The sequence below is a fragment of the Lissotriton helveticus genome, chromosome 2_2, assembly GCF_964261635.1.
Source record: "Lissotriton helveticus chromosome 2_2, aLisHel1.1, whole genome shotgun sequence".
Classification (NCBI taxonomy): Eukaryota; Metazoa; Chordata; class Amphibia; order Caudata; family Salamandridae; genus Lissotriton; species Lissotriton helveticus.
Window position 1 is genome coordinate 133,585,233 of NC_136060.1, and position 26,282 is coordinate 133,611,514.

The 26,282-nt window shown below is 48.0% G+C and overlaps 1 protein-coding gene across 1 annotated transcript in view; it reads right to left on the bottom strand.

Annotated features, from left to right (window-relative positions):
* CWH43 (cell wall biogenesis 43 C-terminal homolog) overlaps positions 1 to 26,282 on the bottom strand; it is a 365,425-nt gene that overhangs the window by 109,430 nt on the left and 229,713 nt on the right. The window lies entirely within an intron of this gene.

Here is a 26,282-nt window from a genome sequence, read left to right on the forward strand (position 1 = left end):
TGTTTGTTCACACCTCTTGTGTTACCTGGAGATGCCCACTGACTGTGGAACCAAATGGCACACGAGATGCTGTTCTGGGATTGGCTGCACTGCTGGTGAGAGCAAGACTGCTGATTCTGGTTAAGGAATGAGTCTTAGGCACTGCTGGAAGGGTGTGACACCTGGCTCAACAGAAGCAGGGGGACTGAGGCAGAGGTACCGGTGAGCTTAGGGAGTGAGCGAGGGATCATGTTGAATGGAGGTACAGGTGAGCGTAAAGCAAACGATAGGGGGACCTACAGAGGGCAGGTTGTAAGGGCTTGGGTGTAGGAACCGAGGTGGATGGGGGATATTTCCCCCAGATCTTGGATTGGGGGTACAGAGGGGACAACACCCCCTGCGCCCCCAGACTTTTAACTAGAAACTGATTTTAAACAGTGGCAGAGCTCTGCCTGAAGCCTGGAATCATATCACCTATGCCTCCTTGACTTGCTGTAATGAGAGGGTCAGACTCCATGGGGGCTGTGTGGCCGCTTTGCTCTCTTAATTATTTTATTGCTTTTCTTGAGGTGTTGGGCCTCTCCTGAAGTCATTCTGTTAGTCAATCCAGGAGAGCGAGTACAGAAAGGAAAGGTAAGAGATACTGATGGTAATCTGACTACTGGCTCTGCCGACTTGATAATAAAAAAGATTTTAGGAGAGAATCAACACCTCAGTGACCACACTTAAATAATAATGAGCAAACACCAGGAGGTTTGGAGCCGCCCAGAATTACCCCTGCATCAGGGTCTCAGACAGGCCTGTCATCTCACTGTGCCTGATCATCGAGTCTGTGGACACACTCCAAACACAAAATCACACCTTTAAACATTCAGACTATGCATAAGTGTAATGCGTGCATGGAGTTAGTTTTATTTAACGTGTGATAAATGTATTTATTTAACTCCTAATACTAACACTGATTGAATAACATGAATTGAATAACTGAACACAAAGTACTGACCTTAGGAGTTAAAAACGAAACAGAGAAACATGTAAGCCTACAGTTTCTGGACTGCACACTATGCAATCCTGGACTCAAATTTTGGCTTCAGCACTTGACTAAATTGTGTGATCGAGTTTGAGAGCACGTTGAAGTAATTCTGTACTCTACAAAAACCTAACTTTTATATGGTTTGTCTACAATAATTTGCTTTATATTTAAAACAATATAAGCAATTTCACTAGAGAACATGACAAACTGATACATTTTAGGTAACTTGTGGCAATGTGTTCTGGGCATGGGGGTATTCTTGAATGTTTTAAAAAAAATACTTTCAATAAATGTAACTCAATTCAGTAATATACATGTATGTACTTTATTGTGATTCTGGGAATATTGAAAAAAAACTGTTTTTGGTACTCTTAATGTCTTCATCATATTTTTTAATGATAATTATTGTTGTTGCCAGATTTATATCTTTTGATGGCTCGGCTCATATTTTGGCTCTTGGAGCCCAATCATATCGCTGGTTCAGGTCTCCCCAAGATTGTCCTTGTCCTCCCCCGAAATTCAGAGTCTCCAATGTCCTTGAATAAGGGTGCTATCTTACAGTATTACTGCAGTCAATTAATGTAGAGTGAAGCCTTGAGGTATGGTTGGTGAGTCTGGGACCATGCAGAAAAGTGAATCTTAGAGGCATTGCATTGTGGGAGTGAAAATGTGCACTCCTTTGAGGCCATTAGAAGTGGGGCACCGCCAGTGGTACAACTCCTGAAGATATGAGCTCAGCAGAGCTGGAAGGTTGGGCTACTGGTGGGCAGACAATAGACTTTGCTAGTATTGAGAGTAAGATACTGCTGAGTGAGTAAGACTGAAGATACTCTACTGAGGCAGTTGGAGGATATCTCTGTGGCCACAGAAGCCTGGTAATTAGTCTACGCGGCGATGGTGTACAAAGCAGATTTTCCAGAGCATTCAAAGGGGAAGGTTGGGACGGGAATTTGGTGTGCAATTTGCAACAAGCGGCCCGTATTTTGTGGTATAGAAATGTCTCACTGAAAGGTACCCTAATGAGGCAGCTCTTTAATGCCATCTTCTTTTCAGGTTTTGCTATGTCGGATTCCTGGAAGGAGGCAAATATAGCTTTGATCCCGAAGCCTGAAAAGTCACTAAAAATCCTGACTTATACAGGCCTATTTCTCTTTTAAATGCTGATTATAAGCTGTTCACAAAGCTTAAAGCAGGGAGGTTATGGGGAATGTGGTGCATGAAGATCAAAAAGGTTTTATTAAAGGAAGAACTCTGACATTTTGACATCCCTTCTAACCTGGCGGTACGTAGCATCTCTGCAGATTTAGAGGCCCTTCAGCTCTCCCAGCTGGTTCTTCAGCCCACTCACGTAGGGGGTCATACTCTGGACCCCTTCTTTACTAATTTGGGTGAGACTAAAGTTATATCTGTCTCCCCGTTAGTATGGACAGACCATTCTTTGGTGACCATCCAATGTCCTCTACCCGCGGCCTCTTCCATCTCTTTGGCCAGACGGGCACCTAGGAGGCATTGGAACAAACTTAGACTTGAGGACTTCCACCGCCTCCTAGCGGTGGAACCGCCGAATCCATCTGATGACGTGGAAAAGGGCTACAACCATTTTTGCTCTTGGGTAACCAGGGCTTTGGATTCTTTGATACCAATTGTATCTAGTAAAATCAGCTCTAGAGACCCAAGTCCCTGGTATAACAGCGCCCTCCATGCCCTGAAGGTAGCTTGTAGACGGGCGGAAAGAGCTTGGCGGAGGACCTATGAGGCTGATTTAAAAGCTGCATATGTCGCCTCCGTCAGGAGTTACCATCGGGCAATATGTCGAGCGCGTGCGGCATATTATGCTACCGAAATCCGTAACAGCTCTAACCCATCAAAGATTATCTTCAGGGCTATGAAAGACCTCCTGGTGAAACGGCCTCCCTCTGCGGTTGTGGGATCCACCGCTCATTGTGAATCCCTTGCCACCTACTTTCTGGGAAAGGTCCAGGATATCTATCGGGCCTTCCCCAGTATAGGGAATGACCTGGGAACTCAGAATGGGGCCCTAGTCCATCCTCCCCTGCTTTCATTTCCTCCACTCCTTCCGGAGGGGTTTGACAAACTTGCCTTGCGAGTTAAGTCTGGATCTCCTTTGGACCCAGTAAAACCTGCCTTGTTTAGAGATCAGGCTTTTATGGGACGTACTGTTGTGCGTTCCTTAGTCAACCTCTCGCTGGAGTCAGGTGTGGTTCCAACTAAGTGGAAGCAGGCGGTGGTGTCCCCAATCATTAAGAAACCTACCCTGGATCCTTCAAAACCAGAAAGTTATCGCCCCATCTCACTGCTTCCCTGGCCGGCAAAGATAACGGAGGCCCATGTTAACATCGCCTTGTCGGAACATCTCGCCCGGACCAATGCCCTTGATCCCACACAACATGGCTTCCGTGCTGGTCACAGCACGGAAACTGCCCTTCTTGTGATGGTTGAACATCTCCGAGCGGTGCTGGATGCTGGTCAGACGGCGGCGCTGATACTATTAGATCTCAGCGCCGCCTTCGACACGGTCTCCCATACCATCCTTTTGCACCGGCTCGAGGACAGTGGCGTTGGCGTCCGGGCTTTGCAGTGGTTCCGCTCTTTTCTTAACGACCGTTCCTTCTGTGTGGCCACCCCTCCTTTTAAGTCCAATTTCCAGCCACTGGCCATGGGGGTTCCGCAGGGGTCCTCGCTGAGTCCCACGTTATTCAATCTATACGTGAGACCGCTGGCTGAGGTCGCTAGGCAGTGGGGCCTGACTTTGGTCTCCTACGCCGACGATACTCAGCTAGCGGTCACTCTCAGCGGGGACGCGGAGCAAGATGCCCCCAGGTTTCAGAACGGACTGAAGGCGGTGGCCAGTTGGTTGACAGCTAACTGTCTCCAGCTCAATGCCACCAAAACAGAGGTTATGGTCGTCGGGAAGAGAGTGGACTTGTGGGGGGACCAATGGTGGCCGCCGGAACTGGGACCAACTCCGACCCCGGTGTCTGAGCTGAAAAACCTGGGAGTCTGGCTGGATGCCGGCCTCACCTTTGTCGGCCACACCAAAAAAACAGCCGCCGGCTGTTTCGGCTTGCTGCGAGGATTACGACCTGTCCTCAAATACTTTGATGCCCCGACCAGGCAGCTGGTGATCCAGGCCACTGTCATCTCGCGCCTGGATTACGCCAGCTCCCTCCTGGTTGGAGCTAATCAGGCGGAAATTACCCGTCTACAACGGGTACAAAATGCGACGGCCAGAGCGATCGTTGGCTTGCCCAAATTTTGCTCGGTGTCCAATGTTCTCCGCTCCCTTCACTGGCTTCCAGTGAGGAAGCGAATTCATTTTAAGGTTCTTTGTTTAACCTTTAAAATTCTGAAAGGTATTGGCCCCCAAATTTTGTCCAGCCTTGTGTTCTTTTATGTACCCACGCGTGCCCTTCGTTCCCAAGGTCAGGCCCTCACCGTGGTCCCTAGATTCAGGCTTAGCCGTTCGGGAGGGCGCTCCTTCCGCGTTAAAGCGGCTTCCATCTGGAACTCTCTTGCGTCAGATATTCGCCAGATGGAGGACCTTATGCTTTTTAGGAGAGCAATCAAAACCTTTCTGTTTTAAACCCAGTTATTTCTATACGCCTTTTCTGTTCTTGTTGTGTTATTGTCCTACCTTGTCACTGCGCCAGGACGCTCCTTAGCTGGAGCAGCTGTGCGCATAACAAATAAAGATAACATAACATAACATAACAATGAGTTGACGTTTTCTTTTATTGGTTCCATAGATATGGCTACGACTTATGATCTTCCGTTGGCAGTAATTGCATTAGATGCTGCCAAAGCATTTGATCGTGTTATCTGGGTATACCTGCAGACTCCTCTTAAACATCTTGATCTGGGATAAAACTTTTGCAGAATGTTAAAAGGTATATATAATGCTCCGGTGGCTAGGATATTGGTTAACGGGGTACTGACACAGCAGGTGCAGATTATGAGGGGTACAAGGCAGGGGTGCCCTCTGTCTTCACTGTTGTTTGATCTTTATATTGAGCCACTGGGCGAGGAAGATAAGGATCTGTGAGGGTATACTGCCTTTTACATTTTATGATTGGAGCAAGAAAATTGGGCTCTATGCTGATGATATTGTAATCTACATATCCAAAATACATCAAACAATGAGCTGCATTTTGAAAATAACAAATGAGTTTGGCAAAATATCAGGCTATGATATTAATAGACAGAAAACGGAAATCATGGTATGGAACATGGAGACAGAGGGCATTGAATGCAAGAAAGAAATAAGATATTTAGGTGTGAGGATACCCCACAATATTGCAGAACTCGCTAAGACAAATTTTGATAAGGTTAAAAAGGAAATCAGTGCGAGTCTAAGAGGTTGGATGCAACTCCCACTTACTTTGTATGGGCGAGTCAATTCGGTGAAGATGGTGGTTCTTCAAAACTAACTTTTTTATTTGAAATAATCCCTTTAATTTTTAAGAAAGAATGGCTGTTAAAACTGCAAGGTGAAATTAGTTATTTCATTTGGGCGTAAAAAGGTCCCCGAGTAGCCTGGAAAAAACTTAGAAGGAGGTTTGTGAAGGGGGCTTGGCTCTTACAGGTTTGTTATTCCATGCATGGGCATTTCTTTTAGAAAATGGACGGATGTTATTGGGTACCCCTACGAACACAGGGATAGGTAAGATGTTTAAGGAGATGTTGAGGAAAGAAAAAGGAGCAGAGTCGGGTTTTATGTTTAAGTATGCCAATCCAAAATATTTCAAGAAAGTTAGGTTAAATGTGTTAGTGGCCATGGCAGAAACTTGGTATAGAATCAGAATGGCTCTAAAAATTCTGCTTGTTCAGCCAGCTGCCTCCTATCTGGGATGCACCAGGGTCTCCGTCTTGGACTAGAGATTTACTGGTAAAACCCTTAAAGGAGGCGGGCATTTTAAGGTGGAAGGATTTATTTCCAGAGGGCCACCTAATTTTGTGGAGTTGATGCGAGCAGGAACTGGCCAGAAGTTCTCGAGATTTAAATACCTCCAGATTAAAAGCTGGCATTTGGCTTTAGGGGAAATGTTAGGAGGATCGAATGAACTAGAGGAAAAGCTTGTGTCCAGTGTCATTCTTAAAAAGGAAATTGCACTGTGGTACTGGTTGGTGCTGGAGCAGGAGGATGATGCCTTCACTTTACCGGAAGATCTGTGGAGGAGATGCTTACCAGAGACCGAAATGGAAGACCAATAGCAAGTGTCAATGTCTATGCTTTATAAAACAGTTAAACCTGCATATCTGAGGAGGAATCATTTTTTTACACTACATAGGGCATATTGGACTCCACGTAGGCTATCTAAATTCGGCTTAGGTGGAGTGGTGGCATGTCCCAAATGTGGCAGTCCAAACGAAGAAGACCTACATATGTTCCTGCGTTGCCCGAAGATACAGTCTTTCTGGGAGGCTGTGAGTAATTGCCTGTCAAGTGTTTTAAGTCTGCAGATCAAGGTAAGTGCTGAGCTGGTCATTTTTGGAAAGCTTGATCTGCAAGGAAAAGTTACGAAAGATGTAGCAAAGTTGGTAATTTATGCTGTGTTGTTGGCCCACAGAGAGCTATGTAAATTGTGGGCCTCTTCCGCCTCGCCAACGGAGGGTAGTTGGATTCAAACAATGAAATGTATTGCAAAGATGGATATTTCGGCTCGGAAAAATAAGAGATATAAATTCTGGACTCCTTTCTTGTCTCGGTATGGTTAAAGTCGGGTTACTCGAAAGAATAAGTCAGTCCAATGATTGAGCCTTTGTCTGCCTCGGCTGGTGACAGTTGTTCTTTCTGTGTATACAGGGGGACAAGAAAGTGGTTTCGGTTGTTGGTGGAGGAGGGCTGCCCAGAAAGTTTCAATAGTGTCCATTTGTTCTGGCGGTGTTCTCTCTCCACACTTGGTTAAACCTCTCTTTCTAGCAAATGAGGTTTGAAAAACCCTGGGCGGTATCGTTAGAAGAAGGGTGGAAACAAGGCAAATGAGGATATTTAAAACATTTTAAAAAAGTAAATTGTTAGGGAAAGTGAATAGCCGACACGTGTTTCGCCCTATGTGGCAGATAGAGCATGGGCTTTCTCAAGGCTAGTCATTACGTTTCAACATCATGGTATCAGCGATTAGTCTGTGCATTTTCAAGATTGTTATGGGACATTGTATTTTAACATCCAATGTTTGGTGGTCATTGTGAAAGTGGTCTCTCATGGAGTCCTTGGATAAATCCTCGAACGACCACCAAACATTGGATGTTAAAATACAATGTCCATTCAACCTGGTTTACTGTGCTATATTCAAACAAGGAATTACCCTTTTTGGCCAGAATATACCTTTGAAAAGGAGGAACACTTGCTCACAACCCCTCCCTCAACCCAGATCTGTGACTGGGAGTGAGTGTCTGCAAAGTTTCAGCGCTCAGTTCATCATCTCCTTGTGTTTGCTTTGTTCGCCCTAAGTTGGTAGGGTCCCTTGCTCACTTTGCCACTAGATTCAAGTAAGCCTGGCTGATGAGGGGTGTCACCCCAAAACAAGTCCCAGGATACTTCTATCCGGTCCAGGGAAGACCTGGCTTGGCAATTCGGGCTGGACTGTTCCCATGAGGCACAGGTTCAAGACTGATTTGCATATAGCTGGGTCTGAACTGGGTTGGCAAAGTGAGCAAAAGAATGATGATGGATTCAACCCAGATCTGTGACTGGTGGTGAGTGTCTGAAAATGTTTAGCACTCTGTCTATAATCTCCTTGTGTTTCCTTTTAGAAAGTTGGCATTTTCCTGTCCTAACTATAACTCCACATGATTGCTTTGCTGCACCTGGAAGGACTACTTTGCTGCCTGGAGCCTGCCTTGAACTCTCAGAGGCCTGCAAACGGCTGCTTGAGCCCTCTTTCATCACTTGAACCCAGGACTGCCAGGTGGACTCCAAGGGGGTAGTTGGCAGGCTAAAGGTGCCCAGATAGCAAAAAGAAACAAGCATTGGAAATGCAATAGGTCTCGCATTAGGAAAGTTTGACTTTTTATTTATGTGTTGGTTTTGAAAATAGCAAAATTAATACCTTTGTCAGTTACAATGTCAATAGTTTTAACTTTCGCAAATGTGACACCTATAGCATTTGTAATGCAATGTGTGTTGTATTTACATGACTTAGATGTATTGATATTACAAATAACAATGGCTTTTAATTTTGTAAATAATTATTACTTAAATAAAATTTATTGTAATTTATAATGGCAATAGCTTAAACGTTTGTAAATAACTTTTGTGAAGATTATGTTCAGTGTATTTTATTGTGACGAAAATCCAAGAACATTGCATTTGCACCTACACACACACAGAGCCACACACACACACACACATATATAGATGTGGTGGTGGATCTGGGGGATATGGTGGTGGTGGTGGATGTGGTGGTGGTGGTGATGGTGGATGTGGTGGTGGTGGATGATGTGGTGGTGGATGATGTGGTGGTGGATGTGGTGGTGGATGTGGTGGTGGTGGATGTGGTGGGGGAAGTGATGGTGGTGGGTGTGGTGGATGCGGTGGTGGTGGATGCGGTGGTGGATGCGGTGGTGGTGGATGCGGTGGTGGTGGATGCGGTGGTGGTGGATGCGGTGGTGGTGGATGTGGTGGTGGTGGATGTAGTGGTGGTGGATGTGGTGGTGGATGTGGTGGTGGATGTGGTGGATGTGGTGGATGTGGTGGTGGATGTGGTGGTCGGTGTGGTGGTGGATTTTGTAGGTGTGGTGGATGTGGTGGTGGATGCAGTGGTGGTGGATGTGGTGGATGTGGTGGTGGTGGATGTGGTGGTGGTGGATGTGGTGGTGGTGGATGTGGTGGTGGTGGATGCAGTGGTGGTGGATGCAGTGGTGGTGGATGCAGTGGTGGTGGATGCAGTGGTGGTGGATACAGTGGTGGTGGATGCAGTGGTGGTGGATGTGGTGGATGTGGTGGTGGATGCAGTGGTGGTGGATGTGATGGATGTGGTGGTGGTGGATGTGGTGGTGGTGGATGTGGTGGTGGTGGATGTGGCGGTGGTGGATGTGGCGGTGGTGGATGTCGAGGCGATGGTGGATGTGGTGGTGGATGTGGTGGATGCGGTGGATGTGGTGGATGTGGATGTGGTGGATGTGGATGTGGTGGTGGTGGATGTGGTGGTGGTGGATGTGGTGGTGGTTGCGGTGGTGGTGGAAGTGGTGGTGGATGTGTTGGATGTGGTGGTGGGTGTGGTGGATGTGGTGGTGGTGGATGCGGTGGTGGTGGTGGATGCGGTGGTGGTGGATGTGGTGGATGTGGTGGTGGATGTGGTGGTGGACGTGGTGGTCTGTGTGGTGGTGGATGTGGTAGGTGTGGTGGTGGATGCAGTGGTGGTGGATGCAGTGGTGGTGCATGTGGTGGATGTGGTGGTGGTGGATGTGGTGGTGGTGGATGTGGTGGTGGATGTGGTGGATGTGGTGGTGGATGTGGCGGTGGATGTCATGGTGGATGTCGAGGCGATGGTGGATGTGGTAGTGGATGTGGTGGATGTGGTGGATGTGGTGGTGGATGCGGTGGTGGTGGAAGTGGTGGTGGATGTGTTGGATGTGGTGGTGGATGTGGTGGTGGATGCGGTGGATGTGGTGGATAGTGTGCCGCCAAACTATCATGTTTCTACTCCTGCCAGCGTATCCATATATGTAACACAAGTGGAAACACACCAAAAAGCAGCCATGCCTATTAGCTTTGTCAATAGTTGTTCCTACATAAAGATTTAACAAAAAAATAAAGCTTTGCTATATAAAAAAAATATGCTTTTGTTCGTATGTGCTAATTTGTAGCAGAAGACAAACGATTGCGGCTTTCAGGGAGCAGAATTGTGTCACAGCCCTGGCTCACCATTCTGTAATTATGGACAACCTTGTGATCACTGTGGCTACGGTGCAATACGTGAGGGCAAAGTTAGAGCTATATACAATTGTCCACAAAATAAATACAAATTAAAACCTAGAACTGCTGCAAAGGTAAAATCGACTTTTCCCATTTAAGATGATGGAAAAAACAAAGAACATTATCGGCACCCGTCGCAGCAAAGTGTAGCGCTCATAATGTGTAAACATGTACAAGATAAATAAATGCCACTTTGGAAAATTACGCATTCCACTGCAAAAACATGTTTGTACCTGCAAAGGTGGAACTATAACCTATATTTGTGTTGAAGGGAAGAGCTAATAAAAACAAGGAGAAACACGAGAGACGGCCTGCGGCCGTCAAAGTGAAAGTACGGCCGGCGGAGGAGAAATGCGACACGACGGGCAGGGGAGGGGGCGGAGCGGGGAGAGCGGCATGAGGGTGTGAAGCAACAGGGGCCTGAGATGCGGCCGCATCAATGGTTGCCACAGCACAAATATTTAGAAAAAAAAACGAAGGCTTAGCTATACAAATAGTAAACATGGTTTACTTCTTATGGGCAACATTGTAGCATAAGGCAAAAGGTGACGACTTTGGAGTTTACAGGAAAGAAGTTCGAATCATAGCGCAAGTTCACAAAGAAACATAAAGGTCGGGTTTCTGTAATCTAACTTGTGGCCATGTAAAACGGTGCAATACGTGAGGGCAAAGTTAGCGCTATATACAATTGTCCACAAAATAAATACAAATTAAAACCTAGAACTGCTGCAAAGGTAAAATCGACTTTTCCCATTTAAGATGATGGAAAAAACAAAGAACATTATCGGCACCCGTCGCAGCAAAGTGTAGCGCTCATAATGTGTAAACATGTACAAGATAAATGAATGCCACTTTGGAAACACGAGAGACGGCCTTGAAAGTACGGCCGGCGGAGGAGAAATGCGACACGACGGGCAGGGGAGGGGGCGGAGCGGGGAGAGCGGCAAAAGGTGACGACTTTGGAGTTTACAGGAAAGAAGTTCGAATCATAGCGCAAGTTCACAAAGAAACATAAAGGTCGGGTTTCTGTAATCTAACTTGTGGCCATGTAAAACGGTGCAATACGTGAGGGCAAAGTTAGCGCTATATACAATTGTCCACAAAATAAATACAAATTAAAACCTAGAACTGCTGCAAAGGTAAAATCGACTTTTCCCATTTAAGATGATGGAAAAAACAAAGAACATTATCGGCACCCGTCGCAGCAAAGTGTAGCGCTCATAATGTGTAAACATGTACAAGATAAATGAATGCCACTTTGGAAACACGAGAGACGGCCTTGAAAGTACGGCCGGCGGAGGAGAAATGCGACACGACGGGCAGGGGAGGGGGCGGAGCGGGGAGAGCGGCATGAGGGTGATAAAGATCAATTCAAAAATGGTCAGGCGATTTCAGTAGATGTTTCCTAAGTTAAATTTGCCCGGCGTAAAACGCCTCTAATACCATACGAAGTTATTCAATAAAGAGGCAGGCGCTGGAGACAGGAAGACAGGAAGACAGGAAACAAGTTTTATTCCGACGGAGTAGAACACATCAGATCGGACAACAAGGTATCGTCTCGAGGTGCTCTCTCAACCTCTCTGAGACCTGGTCTTTTATACACTGGTTTAAGACATGTGAACGTTCTTTATTACAACAAGGGCATTGTGGAGTATGCGAACGACATCCCTGGCACCCCCCCAGTTCCGGCCCATTCCAACACATGACAACAGTAGAGGCCCTTTCCCCTCATATGATTGGGAGGGGGCTATCATGCAGCTGAGTGTTCTGCCGATTCCTTTGGAATGTGTGCGCCTGATCGAATCTCAGGGGGTGGGGAGGTCGTGATCAATAGTGGCTCCTTTCAGGAAAGGCGAGTGCATACAGTAATGGGCAATAAACTGTATCCTCGGGCTAAGGGATGACCAGCGGTTCGTACAGGCAGTCGGGCTCAGAGGAAGGGGTCATCAGAGGAGGGGTATTCATGGACGGAAAGGAGGTGTTGGTCAGGTGCGGGGTGTGATTCCCTGAGACAGAGTCATGGGAGGGGAGGGTTCATGACTTGTGCATGTGAGTGCGGGGCAGCCAGGGTGCGCGGGGAAGGCTTGCAAGGTTCAGGGAAGTGTGCTGACGGGCGATCGTGAACAGGGAGACCATGGTACCTAAAATGGCTGTCGTGTATGTTCATACGTGAATCTGAAAGATGGCGTAGATGATGTTCAGTACACAAACTAAAATTCCACAGTCCTCCCTTTAACATGTCTCGCCAGCTTGTCAGTTCGGATCAATCCCCATGAGACCACGCACCTCTATCTCGTATAGGGGACTCATGTGCTCAGTTTTAAAGTTCAAAGTCTTTGGGCACATACAGTTGGAAATAAGTGCTCATAAAGGTGGTAAACATTGAATACCTAAGCAACACCCACACAGTATCATGATTGGTATCAATATAAACGTAAACAATCTCCATCCCCAGTTCTTCAAAGTGTCCCAGAACCAGCCTCCAAGCGACCATCCTTCCTGCTCCTGGTGAACCTCTGAGGACAGTCTGTGGAGGTGTTCGATTGCTTTGTAGACTGAAGGTGAGTTATCTGGCACGTAGGTGCAACAGCTGGAGCCGATGATGCGGCATGCACCTCCACGGTCGGCCAGAACCACATCTAGAACAAGACGGTTTTGAAGAGCCACCAGGCGGACGGCCTGAAGCTCAGCCGTGTTGTTGGCGAGGATGCCAGCGGTGATGTTAATGGTTGTTTCTACTGCCTGAGTCAGGTGTCGGATAGCGCGGCTATTTGCCATTGGTCCCCACAGAGGAACAAGTCCCTTTGCTGCATCCAGGAACTGTGCTCCGGTGGAGTCGGCTTGTTCAACATCTCCGGCGCGCTTTTGCCGGTGGTGGTTGGCTGGAGCCACATACGTGGGAGGAAGAATGAAGGCGATGTAGCACGTACCCCTCCAGCCTTTTGGGAGCCAGGTGTAAGCTTTGGTGCCACAAACAAAGTACATATTCGGGGAAGCAACAAAGGAGGGGGGGTCAGCTGAGACCAATGTTTTGGTGATGCGACAAGAACTGTGACCCACCAGCTGCGTTCCTTGTCCTTCGAGGCATACGAGTCCTGTGACATTGATGACAGACAGGGCCACGGTCAGGGTGGCAGCCGTTTGTTTCCGCAGGTGGGAGAAGGTGGGTCTGGCTGGATCGTGGAGCACTTGCATTTCGACCCTTTCTTTGGCAGGGATGTTCGTAAGGAAGGTTGAACCTGAAATTGCAGGACAAAAGGGCTTTCCTGTGTTGTTCAGCCAGAACCCATAGTAGAAGTGTGACACTGTCTGACCAGAAGCGGCGTTGTCCTTGTGGCTTTCCTGCATGAGGATCAACCAGGCGAGGCAGGAGCCGTGAACTGAGAAAGGAGAAGGGATGAAGGGGATGGAGTGTCCGTTAGCATGTGGGAGCAACCCACAGATCCAGCAGTTCGTGGCATTTGCAGCAAGGTTGTGCTGGTGCAACAGTTGTACGAAGGAATTGTTCCAGAACTCCCTACGCCTTTCTCGGAGCTGAGGTGAAAGGGTGATCAGGTGGTGCTCTTTCATGGTGGTTGGCTGGACAGTGGTTGGCAACATCTGGTGAGCGGGTGTGCTTTCCTCCAAGATCCAGAAGCAAGTCATGAGGAGGAGGCAAAAGAGGAAGACAATGAAGAAAGCGATTGTCTTTTATTTGTGCAAATTGTCAGTCTTTGGATTCCTGTAGTGGGTATATCCTGTTGCTTCCGACGTCTTCTTATCTGGCGCTTCCATCATCTTCTTATCTGGCGCTTCCATCATCATCATCTTCAAGGTGCTCGGTAGTGGGCAGAACCACAGACTTTGTTTAGCTTCTCTCCGGGTAACCCTTGGTTGCTTTGGGTCACCGTTCTGAGATTTTTAACTTAGTCAGTGGCCTACTTAGCCGAAGCTCCCTCCTTTCGACGCAGGAAATACCCTTCTCGAGATGGCACAGTGGGATCAGAGTGTTTTGCAAGTTCAAGTGCCTCGGTATCAGGATAGCAGTCCAGTGATGGTCGGTCTTTGTTCAGGAGCTCTTCTTGGGTGCTGACGTTGTCTGTCGTGGCCAGGGTCGAGGAAACCTTCTTGCAGTGGTGTGCATGCAGCCAGTTCTTTTTCCCCTCCACTCGAAGAGCCGTCCGAGTGGTGATGAGTACTTGCCAGGGGCCCGTCCACCGGGGTTCCAGATTCTTCGTTCGTTGAAAGTTCCGGATTAGGACGTGGTCTCCCGGTTGGATATCGTGACCGGGACCCCTGGAAGCATCGGGGATGGCCTGCTGCACCTGTTGATGAATGACAGACAATGTTTTAGTTAACTTGTATAAATAATCTGACAGCAGGACGTCGGGGACGTCGTGAATGGAGGTCGGTTTGGGGGCAGTCCAGAGGTTCATAGGCCGCCCAAACACAACTTCGTAGGGGGGTCAAGTGGTGCTTAGTGGGAGTGGAGCGCATCGATAGTAATGCCAGTGGAAGGGCATCTGGCCACTTAAGTCCTGTGGTGGTCACTATTTTTGACAGTTTCAGTTTCAGTGTAGTGTTGTGTCGTTCAACCAGGCCAGCGGATTGGGGGTGGAAGACCGCATGGAACCTTTGTTTTACCCCCAACCCCTTCAGGATTAGTTGGATAACTTCAGCTATGAAGTGGGGGCCATTGTCGCTCCATAAAATTCGACAAAGGCCGTAGCGAGGGAAAAACTCTTTCAGTAGTACTTTGGCAGTAGTCATGGCAGTGTTATCACGGGTCGGATAGGCTTCCACCCATTTGCTGAAGGCACATACAATGACCAATACATACTTCAAGCCTTGGCACCTCTCTAATTGGATGTAATCCATCTGGAGGACCTCAAAGGGGTGGTTGGGGATCCCAAACCCTCCCCGGGGTACCACAGTTCCTTTCCCAGGGTTGTGTTGTAAGCAGATAAGGCACTGCTGGACTAGGCGTTTGGCCGAGTCGGGGATCTTGTTGTTGTGCCAGACTTTGGAAATGAGTTCAATCATGGGGGCAGAGCCTATGTGTGCAGGGGAGTGTGCCATTGTCAGTATGGGGATCAAGTATGCATCAGGCAGCAACCATTTGTTCGTGTCTTTTGTCCGCCAGCAGCCTTCATCGTCCCTTAGACCCACCCGCGCCCACTCAGTCAATTCGTGTGGTGTGCTGGCCGATTGGATGTCCCTGATCGTTTCCCTAGCGTCGGTCCATTTTTCTGCTTGTGACCTGGTCACATACATGCGTGTCGTTGCCCTATTCTCAGCGGAGGTTCGGGCAGTGATGTCGGCTAGTGCGTTTCCCTGTCCAACTAAATCTGTCACCTTCTTGTGTGCCTGGCATTTGATCACTGCTAATCGTTTGGGGAGAAGAACTGCTTCAATCAGGGCGGAGACTAAATCTCCGTGAAGGATGGGCGTACCATGGGACGTCAGGAATCCCCTTTCCCTCCACAGGAGCCCAAAATGATGAACCACCCCGAAGGCGTACTGGCTGTCCGTGTAAATGTTTGCCGTGGTTCCTGCTGCTATGATACATGCTCGTGTGAGGGCAATTAGTTCTGCTGCCTGTGCGGATCGTTGTGTGATGCGAGCTGTTTCAACTACTGTTCGAGCTGTCGTCACCGCATAGGCAGCAGAAGTGGTGCCGTCTGTGAGTTTGATACAAGAGCCATCTACCCATAGTTCTCCATCAGGATCTGTAAAAGCAATGTCTCGGAGGTCAATTCTACTCCTAGTCTGTTCGTCCGTGAGGGTCACACAGTCGTGTATAGGGGGCACATCGGGGTCATTTTCGGGCAAGGGTAACAGTGTAGCAGGATTCAATGTCGTGCATCTCTTCAGGGTGATGTGGGGTGCAAGTAGAGTCAATTCGTACCCTGTCAGTCGTGCACTAGTCAGGTGTTGAGTCTTGGTCTGGTTCAAAAGGGTGTCAACTGCATGGGGCACTAATACCGTGAGAGAGTTCGAAAGCACAATTCCCTCACTCTGGCGGATAGAGACAGCAGCAGCGGCTACTGCTCGAAGGCAGGCAGGTAGAGCTCTGGCGACTGGATCAAGAGTGGCAGAGAAGTAGGCACAAGGGCGTTGTTTGGCGCCGATGGGCTGAGTTAGAACAGACAATGCGCATCCCTCCCTTTCGTGAGTGAAGAGGGAGAAGGGCTTGGAGTAATCTGGTGTTCCTAGAACGGGTGCCGAGCAAAGGGCATCCCGCAACTCCTTAAAGGATGCTTGGCATTCGGGAGTCCACGGGAGTGGGAACGGAACATCTTTGGCCAACAGGGAAAGTAGGGGTTTTATAATGAGACTGAAATTTGGTAACCATTGTCGGCAGAAAGAAGTAAGGCCCACTAATGAACGGACTTGCTTCTGCGTTTTTGGAATGGGGGTATCTAGGATGGTTTGGATTCGGTCGGGCGTAAGTTTCCTCCCTTCTTTGGACAGGAGGTGGCCTAGGTATGTTACTTGGGGCTGACAGAACTGCAGTTTCTTTTTGGAGACTTTGTGGCCATTCTCCGCAAGAAAGTGCAAGAGTTGGATAGTGGCTGTGATTGCAAGTGGAGTGGTGTCGGCCGCCAAAAGGATATCGTCAACATATTGGATCAACACCACTCCATCTGGTAGCTGGACGGTGTCCAGCTGTCTTTTGAGGGCCTGGCTGTAAATGCTGGGACTTTCAGTGTAGCCCTGGGGAGCTCTACAAAATCGGTATGAACGGTTTTTTAAAGTGAAGCCGAAGAGATAACGGCTGTCTGGATGGATGGGGATAGAGAAAAATGCATTTTTAAGATCAATAACGGTGAAGGTGGTGGCAGTGGACGGGATGAGAGTCAGGATGGTGGCGATGTCTGAGACTACGGGGTACTGTGGCACCACCACTTTGTTGACTTCTCGCAGGTCGATGATGAAGCGGTACGCTTTCTCATCTCCCTCACCTTGCTTCTTAACAATGGGTAGGATAGGGCTATTGCACACATTACTAACCACTTCCTCTACCACTCCTGCATCCACCAAGGACTGAATAATCGCTACCAATGCCTTCTCGCCTTCGGGCGATATCCGGTACTGTGGGAGTTTCGGGAGTATTGCATCTGGTCGAACAGTTATGTGTACAGGATCGATCATCATTCGTCCTACATCCGAGTCGTTTCTGGCCCATAGGTACAGGGGTAGGGTATCGAGCAAGGATAGGTCAGCATCTGTTATGGCGTACATATGTCGTGCGGGGTAGGGTCTGGACATGCTCGGGTTGTCGTACAGGATGACTCGGACTCCATCCGGGGAACACCTAATAGTAGCTCGGAAATGTTTCAGTAAATCAATACCCATAATGGCGTCAGGGAAGTTGGAGGAGAGCAGAAATGTTGTGTCAGTGGGATTGTTTCCTAGGTCAAAGGAGATAGGTACAGACAGGGGATTAGTGGAGGGCGTTCCATCAAAACCTATCGAGGTAATGTGTGAGCCAGACAAGGGTGCCCTTGGAATCAGTCGTTTTGATAATACACTACGTGTCGCTCCAGTGTCTACCAAAAATGGAGACTTTGTACCCAGGACCTTAGCAGTGACGTAAGGACCTTGCTGGTCAACACAGAGCTCGACTGGATCCCTCCCTTGCCCCTGGCAGTCCTATGCAGAGTCGTGAGCATTGTCGCAGTCGGATTGTTGGCACTGATTCTGTCGGGGGCGGTCAAATGTGTTTGGTCTACCAGATCGGTCATTGGTGGTGTCGCGGGTCTGCCCTCGTCCCTGCCCTCCAGTTTTGGAGCCATTTGTCATGTCCCTTGTCTCTTTATTTTTAATCATTTCCCGAAGGGCCAGGCATTGAGACTTCCAATGCCCAAATTCTTTGCAAAATGCACACTGGTTCTCATCGAGGTCGGTTCGTGGAGCGCCAGGTGTGGAGTTGCGGTCTCTAGGGGCCGAATTCCTAGGGGCATTCGACTGGTAGTTTCCCCTATATCGTTCCCTTCCTGTAGTCACTTCATGCAATTGGGCAATCATCACTCGTTCCTTTAAGTCCTTTTTCTTTTTCTCATTCTCGTTCTTTTGGTGTTCATAATACTGAGCCATCTGAAGGATAGCTGCAGGTTTGGAGGCTCCCCAACTACTCTCACTCGTCTGTAACTTTTGGGAGACCTCTTGCGATAGCCCTTTTACGTAGTTTTGCACGAATAGGTGTTGTCCGGTTCCGGTGGTCATGTCTTGACCACTGTAGTCGGAGAACACTGTTTCAAATCGGGAGAAATATTCTGATACATCTTCCTGAGGTTTCTGACGACAAGCCGTGACTACCGACCAGTCTACCTTCTTTTCTGGGATCAACGTCTTTAGCTTCTGTACTATTTTGTCGGGGAGTTCCAGTATGTCTTTTACAGGTTTCTTTCCGGGCTCTCGCTGCCTATCTAGGTCATCGAGTTGTTTCCAGGTGTGTCCGAACAGGTCTGTGTGGTCGGCTTTCCGGATTTGCTTCCACACATCAGCCGGCAGACACAACCCGAAAAACAAATCAATGTCCGATAGAGTCATTATAGTTGAGCCCAAGGCTGTGCCTAGTTCGGTATAAAATGCTGTAGGGTTCTTTCGTAAATCGGGCAGGGTTTGTCTAAAAGTTAAAATATCTTGCCGATCCCATGGTTGGTAAACCCAGTTGTACACAACCCTCCCTTTTGCATCTGCGTGGTTGATATCATCGTTTGTTCCCTGACCTCTTGGGGGAACCCAATAGGGGGCGGCTTCTCTGATAGGCATCATAGTGTTGGCTGCTTCTAATGAGGGCTCAATCGTCTCAGGGACTGTGATCTTGACCTCTGGTTTCTGTTCCGCGAGGTGGCGGAAGACCTCAAGCGTTTGCATGAAGAGGTCCGTCACATCGCTCTCAGTCCCATCTCCAACATCGACCCTTCTATATAGAGTCGTCAGTTTTGCAGGACCCTTATTCTGGTACCTATCCTCATATGCGTTCAGGGTGTGGTAGCTGAACCGTAAAATGAAATGCCGTCTGTGACTACCGGCATGTGAATTGTGCATATTCATCGTATATTCTTCGCTCTCCTTCCGTTCTACCAATGTTTTTGCTATCTTGTCGATTCCATCCCGCTCGTCTTTGCTCAACCTATTTGGTCTGGCTGTTAGGTGCCTGCTAGTCTCATGTTCATCTGCTGTTGTTACCAATGCGGCTGGTGCGAAGGCCGTAAGAGCCGGGGCACTAGCGCTAGGGTCACCCACACCTGCACTTTGAACTGGTGAGTGTTGTGCTAGAGGCTGGCTGGGAGCATAAGGAGGAGGCATGTAGATAATTGTAGGACCGAGCAGTAACTCGTCATTTGCCCGCTGTTTGGAGGGAATCTCCGGGTAGAGCGCAGAGGTGGTCCTGACAGGGCATTGGCCTGCCAGTCCTGATTCTTGCATTTGTTTAACTTCCTCTCTTCTTCTTATTTCTTCATCTAGTTCTTTTGCGGCCAGATGGGCGGCTTTTCGTAACTCTTTCACTATTTTCGCTTCCTCTCTTTTCCTGCGATGTTCTGCTTCTTTGCGCCACATGCCAATACTATCAAGCATAGTGGGCGTTGCCTTGTTTATTTTTACAGCTGCTTCTAGTGTTTTTATTTTATTTTCATCAAAAGAACCTATCAGTGGCCACTGACTTTTAGGATCCTTTTTTGTATATTTATGCCATAACTTACTATAAGCTATAGCGACTAGTCCTTGCTTAGTAAACATGTCCTTATTAGGGGTGCCTTCCAGTGGAGCTGGATGGTTCATCTCTAATAAGCGGTCCGGGTTGACCCAACTATTAACCAATGGGGAGGAGATAGGCATGACGGATTACAATGGGGGGCAAAAGCCTGCACTACCTATCTTTTCACTATTTGCAAAGACTGGACAGAATATTCTATTCTACGCTATTTGCAAACAGAGAATACCTCCAGAAAGAACCAATTCCAAACAGTCAATGTTTGGACAAACAATCAATCAATGAGGAATGAAATAGGCACGACGTGTTAAAGGCTTGCGTTGCCTACCCTTCACTATCTGCAAAGGGAGAAAGAATATTCCTATTCTTCCCCGTTTGCAGGCAGAGAAAATCCTTAAGAGAACCAACTTCGAACAATTCAATGCTCGATTCAATCAATCAACCAATGAGGAGAAAAGTAGGCACGACGTGTTAAAGGCTTGCGTTGCCTACCCTTCACTATCTGCAAAGACTAAACAGAGTATGGCGATTCTGTGCTTGTTTGCAAATAGAGAATTTCTCAGAAACAGTCAATAAGTAATACTAGTATTTTCAAACAATCAATCAATCAATTTCGCAATTTGTCGTATGTCACAACCTTACCCGGACCGCATGGACAGTTTCTCGTCTTCCGCTTCCAGCGCCCGATTGTCCTCTATTCTCTTGTTGCTATCGCGGCACTCCTGGTGGTTCCCAGTCAGGACCGTAGATCACTCGGGAGAGGTCTGCTCGGAATCAGTGAAGTTCAGATGATCGGCTGTCAGACGAGGGTCTATCGGACAGGAGCTCTTCCAATCGTTGCAGTTGTTCACTCTATCGTCGGGACCTCTCCCACTGGATCCACGTGTCGCTGATGGGCCCCGCGTTTGGGACGCCAATTGATAAAGATCAATTCAAAAATGGTCAGGCGATTTCAGTAGATGTTTCCTAAGTTAAATTTGCCCGGCGTAAAACGCCTCTAATACCATACGAAGTTATTCAATAAAGAGGCAGGCGCTGGGGACAGGAAGACAGGAAACAAGTTTTATTCCGACGGAGTAGAACACATCAGATCAGACAACAAGGTATCGTCTCGAGGTGCTCTCTCAACCTCTCTGAGACCTGGTCTTTTATACACTGGTTTAAGACATGAAAACGTTCTTTATTACAACAAGGGCATTGTGGAGTATGCGAACGACATCCCTGGCACCCCCCCAGTTCCGGCCCATTCCAACACATGACAACAGTAGAGGCCCTTTCCCCTCATATGATTGGGAGGGGGCTATCATGCAGCTGAGTGTTCTGCCGATTCCTTTGGAATGTGTGCGCCTGATCGAATCTCAGGGGGTGGGGAGGTCGTGATCAATAGTGGCTCCTTTCAGGAAAGGCGAGTGCATACAGTAATGGGCAATAAACTGTATCCTCGGGCTAAGGGATGACCAGCGGTTCGTACAGGCAGTCGGGCTCAGAGGAAGGGGTCATCAGAGGAGGGGTATTCATGGACGGAAAGGAGGTGTTGGTCAGGCGCGGGGTGTGATTCCCTGAGACAGAGTCATGGGAGGGGAGGGTTCATGACTTGTGCATGTGAGTGCGGGGGCAGCCAGGGTGCGCGGGGAAGGCTTGCAAGGTTCAGGGAAGTGTGCTGACGGGCGATCGTGAACAGGGAGACCATGGTACCTAAAATGGCTGTCGTGTATGTTCATACGTGAATCTGAAAGATGGCGCAGATGATGTTCAGTACACGAACTAAAATTCCACAAGGGTGTGAAGCAGCAGGGGCCTGAGATGCGGCCGCCTTTGATGTGATAATGCGAGGCAAGCAGCTGGTGGCATTGTGCACGCGCTTTCACATGCACTGCAAGAAATCGCCTGGGAATCGCCTGATCTCGGTAAGCTTTGTTTAAGCCCCCATAGTCTCGCTCTGCTCAATGCGCATGCGCATTGACAGGCGAGACCTAAAAACACAGGGCTTAGAAATTTTTGGCTAAAAACTACTCTGAGAACCGAGAGATGTCCTGGACCAACCTGCTCATCCATCTGCCCTAGGTGTATCGCCAGTTGGCCTGACCGCAGCAGCTCCAAATATGTTCTTCTCCACAGCAGCAAAGGCTTTGCAGCAGTCCTTCACCAAAGGGTTAGCCAGCCTTGGGGGAACTCTCGTGGGCTAAAGCCTTCAGCTTCGTACCACTGGAGATTTTCAACTTCCAAAAAAGAGACTACGTCCGAACGTAGGAATCTTTACAGCGACTTTCCCTAGCGGCTCCCCATTGATGACGCCTCCTCTTTAGACACTGCCTGCAGCCTTGCTTCGCTGAACTTTACCATCACACAACATTTTCCTTGAAAATTTCTTTCAAGTCCGAAGGTACACTATGCAAGCATTGGTGGTTTCATTGCCAAAGCTGGGTAGGGATCAACTCGACATGTCCAACTACAGGCACCTATCGATGCTCTCCACCGAGTATAAAATCCTTAGCAAAGCGATAGCCCAGAGGCTCCAGGCTCACCTCCCTGCCTTAATCCACAGAGACCAATGCGGTTTTCTCCCAGGTAGAAGTACCTCCATGAACACAAGAAGGTTGCATGCTATCATGGCAATGACCCCACAGACCCTCCCTAGAGCGGGCTGTATAGCCTTGGACCTTAGGCAGGCCTTTGATTCCCTGTCCTGGGCCTTTATGTTCCAAACCCTGCAGAGATTCGGGCTCCCGGATTCCATTCTGGCGTGGATCAGACTACTCTACACGGCACCTATGGCTCGTGCACGCACGGGCCGTCATGTATCGGACACGTATGCAGTGCACAGGGGCACCAGACAAGGATTTCCCCTGTCCCCAATGCTATTTGTCCTCACCTTGGAACCCCTGGCCATAGCCCTGCGCACGAAAGAAGGACAAAGAGGTATACCAAGTAACGGTATGTGCGACCTAATATCGATCTACGCAGATGATATTCTGTTATACCTACGAGACCTGGAGGCGGATCACACGGCCATTCATGACATATTCGAACAATTTGCGAGGGCCTCGGGCCTCGCCATTAACCCGGAAAAATCTAACGGTTTCTACTTCCGGGACATCCCACACCCAGGCCTCATTCCCTTCGGAGCTCATCTCATCCCAGTAGCTCCAGTTACGTCAAGTCCCTAGGGATCCAGGTGTACAGGACACCTGAGGACCAGATAGACGGAAACATCAAAAGGGCCATCACACGGCATCGCAACTCGGTGGGGTTCTGGACTACGTTGCCGTTATCGGTAGTGGGCCGAATCGCAATTTCCAAAATGGTGATGCTTCCCCGAATACTATACTTCTTTGTCAACCTCCCTGTAAGCTTGCCCCAGTCTATTTTTGACACTCTTAATACTCTACTAGTCACTCTGATATGGGGAAATGGGAGACGCCGGATAGGTCTCCGCAAATTACAGTTGGGACCTAGTGACGGGGGGCTGGGGGAACCTGATTTCAAAGGTTATTACCTGGCTAGTCAGCTCCAGTGGCTCTCCTATTGGACGGCAGGGCAGAACCTGCACGAAATAGGCTACACACCTGACAAGCTGAACCGAGGTGAACTACACACATTGCTACTCCCGCAGAGCCGCATGCCTAGGGACTGTCCCCCACTCCTCCGTACGGGTTTGATATGCTGGCGGAGGGCCCTGGCGTACACAGCCCCAACAGTGGCGTACGCAGATAATATCCCCCTATTGGGAATCCCGACGCCACTGGGTAGACTTACCGGTAGAACAATGCGCCCCTGGCGGGAGGCTGGTGTAATTGAGGTGGCCGATTTTTTGGGAGACGACAATTTGTTGGACCATGATGCCTTCCAGCAGGCAACCGGTGCCCCTCCACGGCTGTATTTGCTTCATGCCACTGTCACACATTACATACGCACCAAATGGGCACCACAGCGACTCCGACCTCCACAACATGAAATAGTTCACCTATTGTACTACATGGGTACAGGAAGTCACCTGGTGCGTTGGCTGTACACTGGCATCAGGGCGCACGCTGCGATTCCAGTCAGAACACTGAAACATACCTGGGAGCGGGACACAAACAGAATTCTAACAGAGAAGGAGTGGCATGTAGTGCTAGAGCATCCCAGGAGGGTGTCACAAAATGTTAGGTTCAGATTTATACAAGCAATGATCTTGCACAGGGCATACCTCACCCCTAAAAGGCTACACCTGATGTTCCCGGACGCCCCTCATAGTTGCCCGCGCTGTGGAGAGGACGACGCCGGGTTCCTCCATATGATCTGGAGTTGCACAAGACTTCGGGAGTACTGGTCAGAAGTGTGCCGGGTGCTCCATACGGTCACGAACCTACCGGTACCGGTCGAGGCGATGCCTTGTCTTCTGGGACTGCGCAGGCGGCCTAAACCACAGAAAGCCCGGCTGAAATTATTGGACTTTGCCATGCTACTGGCAATACGGGCACTAACAATGAGATGGAAATCTCCAAGGGCACCGGGAACACACACATGGCAATCGGAGGTACTGAAAAGGGGCAAAGCAGAAGGAGCAGCCCTCAGGCTGGAGGAAGCGCGGGGCCACAGAAAATTTCCTATTTCCCAGGAGTGGGAAGTCATGCTCATAGCACTTGAGGATATAGACTTAGCCCCAACACCGAGGCCCGGCTCTCAGGGTTAGAGGGTGGGAGTGGGAGACTGCACAAGTGGGACCAGCTGGCATCTGCGAGCTGTATGATATTTCGGGACACACCACATATGTCGCTACGCGACAGCCAGTTCAACCTGAGCTTTGATGAAGAGAATTGCACAGATCACCAGGAGACGGGGGAGGGAGGGGAATGTATGGGGGTGGCGGGAGGATGGGGCGGGGGGTGGTGGGTTTACCTATTGTTCAGATCCCACGATGATACTGAATACAAATAAAGACGAGTAGTTGAGATGTGTTGCACACCGTAGTTGGAACACCAGTATTGTGGATGACTCCTCGTTTAGGAACCAGCATGACGAAGTGGGTTGTTGTAGTTGAGGGGGGGGGGAAACTAGAAAATACCAGCTGCTGTACTACGGAAGAGATATCATTCTTGTCACTGTTTTGATGCTGCTGCTGTGAATAAAGAGTTTTAAAAAAAAAAAAAGTCCGAAGGTAAGCAGACCTAATCCACTCTTTCCATCTGACTCCTCTCCTTTGCAGTCAGCCATATCTTTTTACTTTGATCCGGTCTCACGTGACTAGATGCACATGTTTGGCATTTAGATCTTTTAGGCACTATTTTTTTTACCTTAAACTTTAAAAATTCTTAAGTCTGATTCGACTGGTGGATTTTTTGCCATTTTTGTGTCAAATAGTTTATTAAAATGTACTGTTTGTCTAAATAGGTATGTGAGTTTTCTTGTGTTGTGTTTCCACTTTATTACTGTTTGTGTGCTGCATCAATACTTTACACATTGCATCTAAGTTAAGCCTGATTGCTTTGGTGTCAAGCCACCAAAGCACAAGTTAATTTAGTGACTTTTGTGGTTCATCCTGACGAGGACTGTGTGGCTGTTGTTTCACCAAGGTTAACGCCCCAGTCAACCAACAACTGAATGTCTTACACTTCCTATTCAGAGTGCTTAGACATCTACACTTTAACTGTACAGCAGATGGGACATCCTTTGCTTTCTGTTGAAGATCCTGCATCCAGCGCAATCTAAATCCACCCCAAAACCTTTATCTTCTGAAGCTGATTAAATGAGTTTCATTGAGCTGAGCAGTATATACAGCTAATATGAAAGCGCCAAGAGACAATTAAAATGAGCAAATAAGGTGCAGACTTTTGTCCTTTAGATGAAACTGCAAGAAAAAATCTTATTTGCAAACAAAAACAATGTGCCAGAGCCATCGTTTAAATAAGACATATACTAAAGACAAATGTTTTGTAGTAGGTAATCATTCTAAATGTTATAGGCCTACAAGTGTAGTAAATAAGTGCTGATTTAAGTTAGCCTAACTGTCGATGCCATGTTAACTGAAAACAATGCAATTACATTCAAAGGCCTGTTTTTCACTCAAAAGAAAAAAAGATCCATTAGATGTTTTTCTATTTTAATGCAGATGTAACTTGCCAGAAACCTTCTGTTAGTTAGTGAATAGGCATTTGTTTTGTATTAGACAATTGATAGTGAGGTTCTCACCAGGAGGAGAAGAGGCAACAAGAAGGATGATTCATGAGAAGAACAGGCAGGATCGTAGAATGTAAATTATGTAACTTTTCAAGGACTTATGCCTAAATATTATTGTAGTATGAGAAGATCGAGGTTCACCTATTTCCAGGAGTTTACTACAACCCTATGGGAAAAAACAGGAGGTGAAAAGACACTAATTGCCATTTGGAATGCTGTGTGTTTATATCAGTGTGTGTTCCTAGAGTAACAGCTGTAATTTCTGCCACAACTCTCTGATTGAAAAATCAACATTGAGCTTCTATCTCTCTATATGGGAGATTGTTTAACCTATTTCCTTGATGTCTTCTGATTTCTAGCTGAGAATGTTTTCTAGCCTATTATGCAAAGGCTTTATACGTATGCATTGATTCTCTCAATAGAACCTTTTATTGAGTATCTGAACTGACACCTTATTTTTACCTTATTCC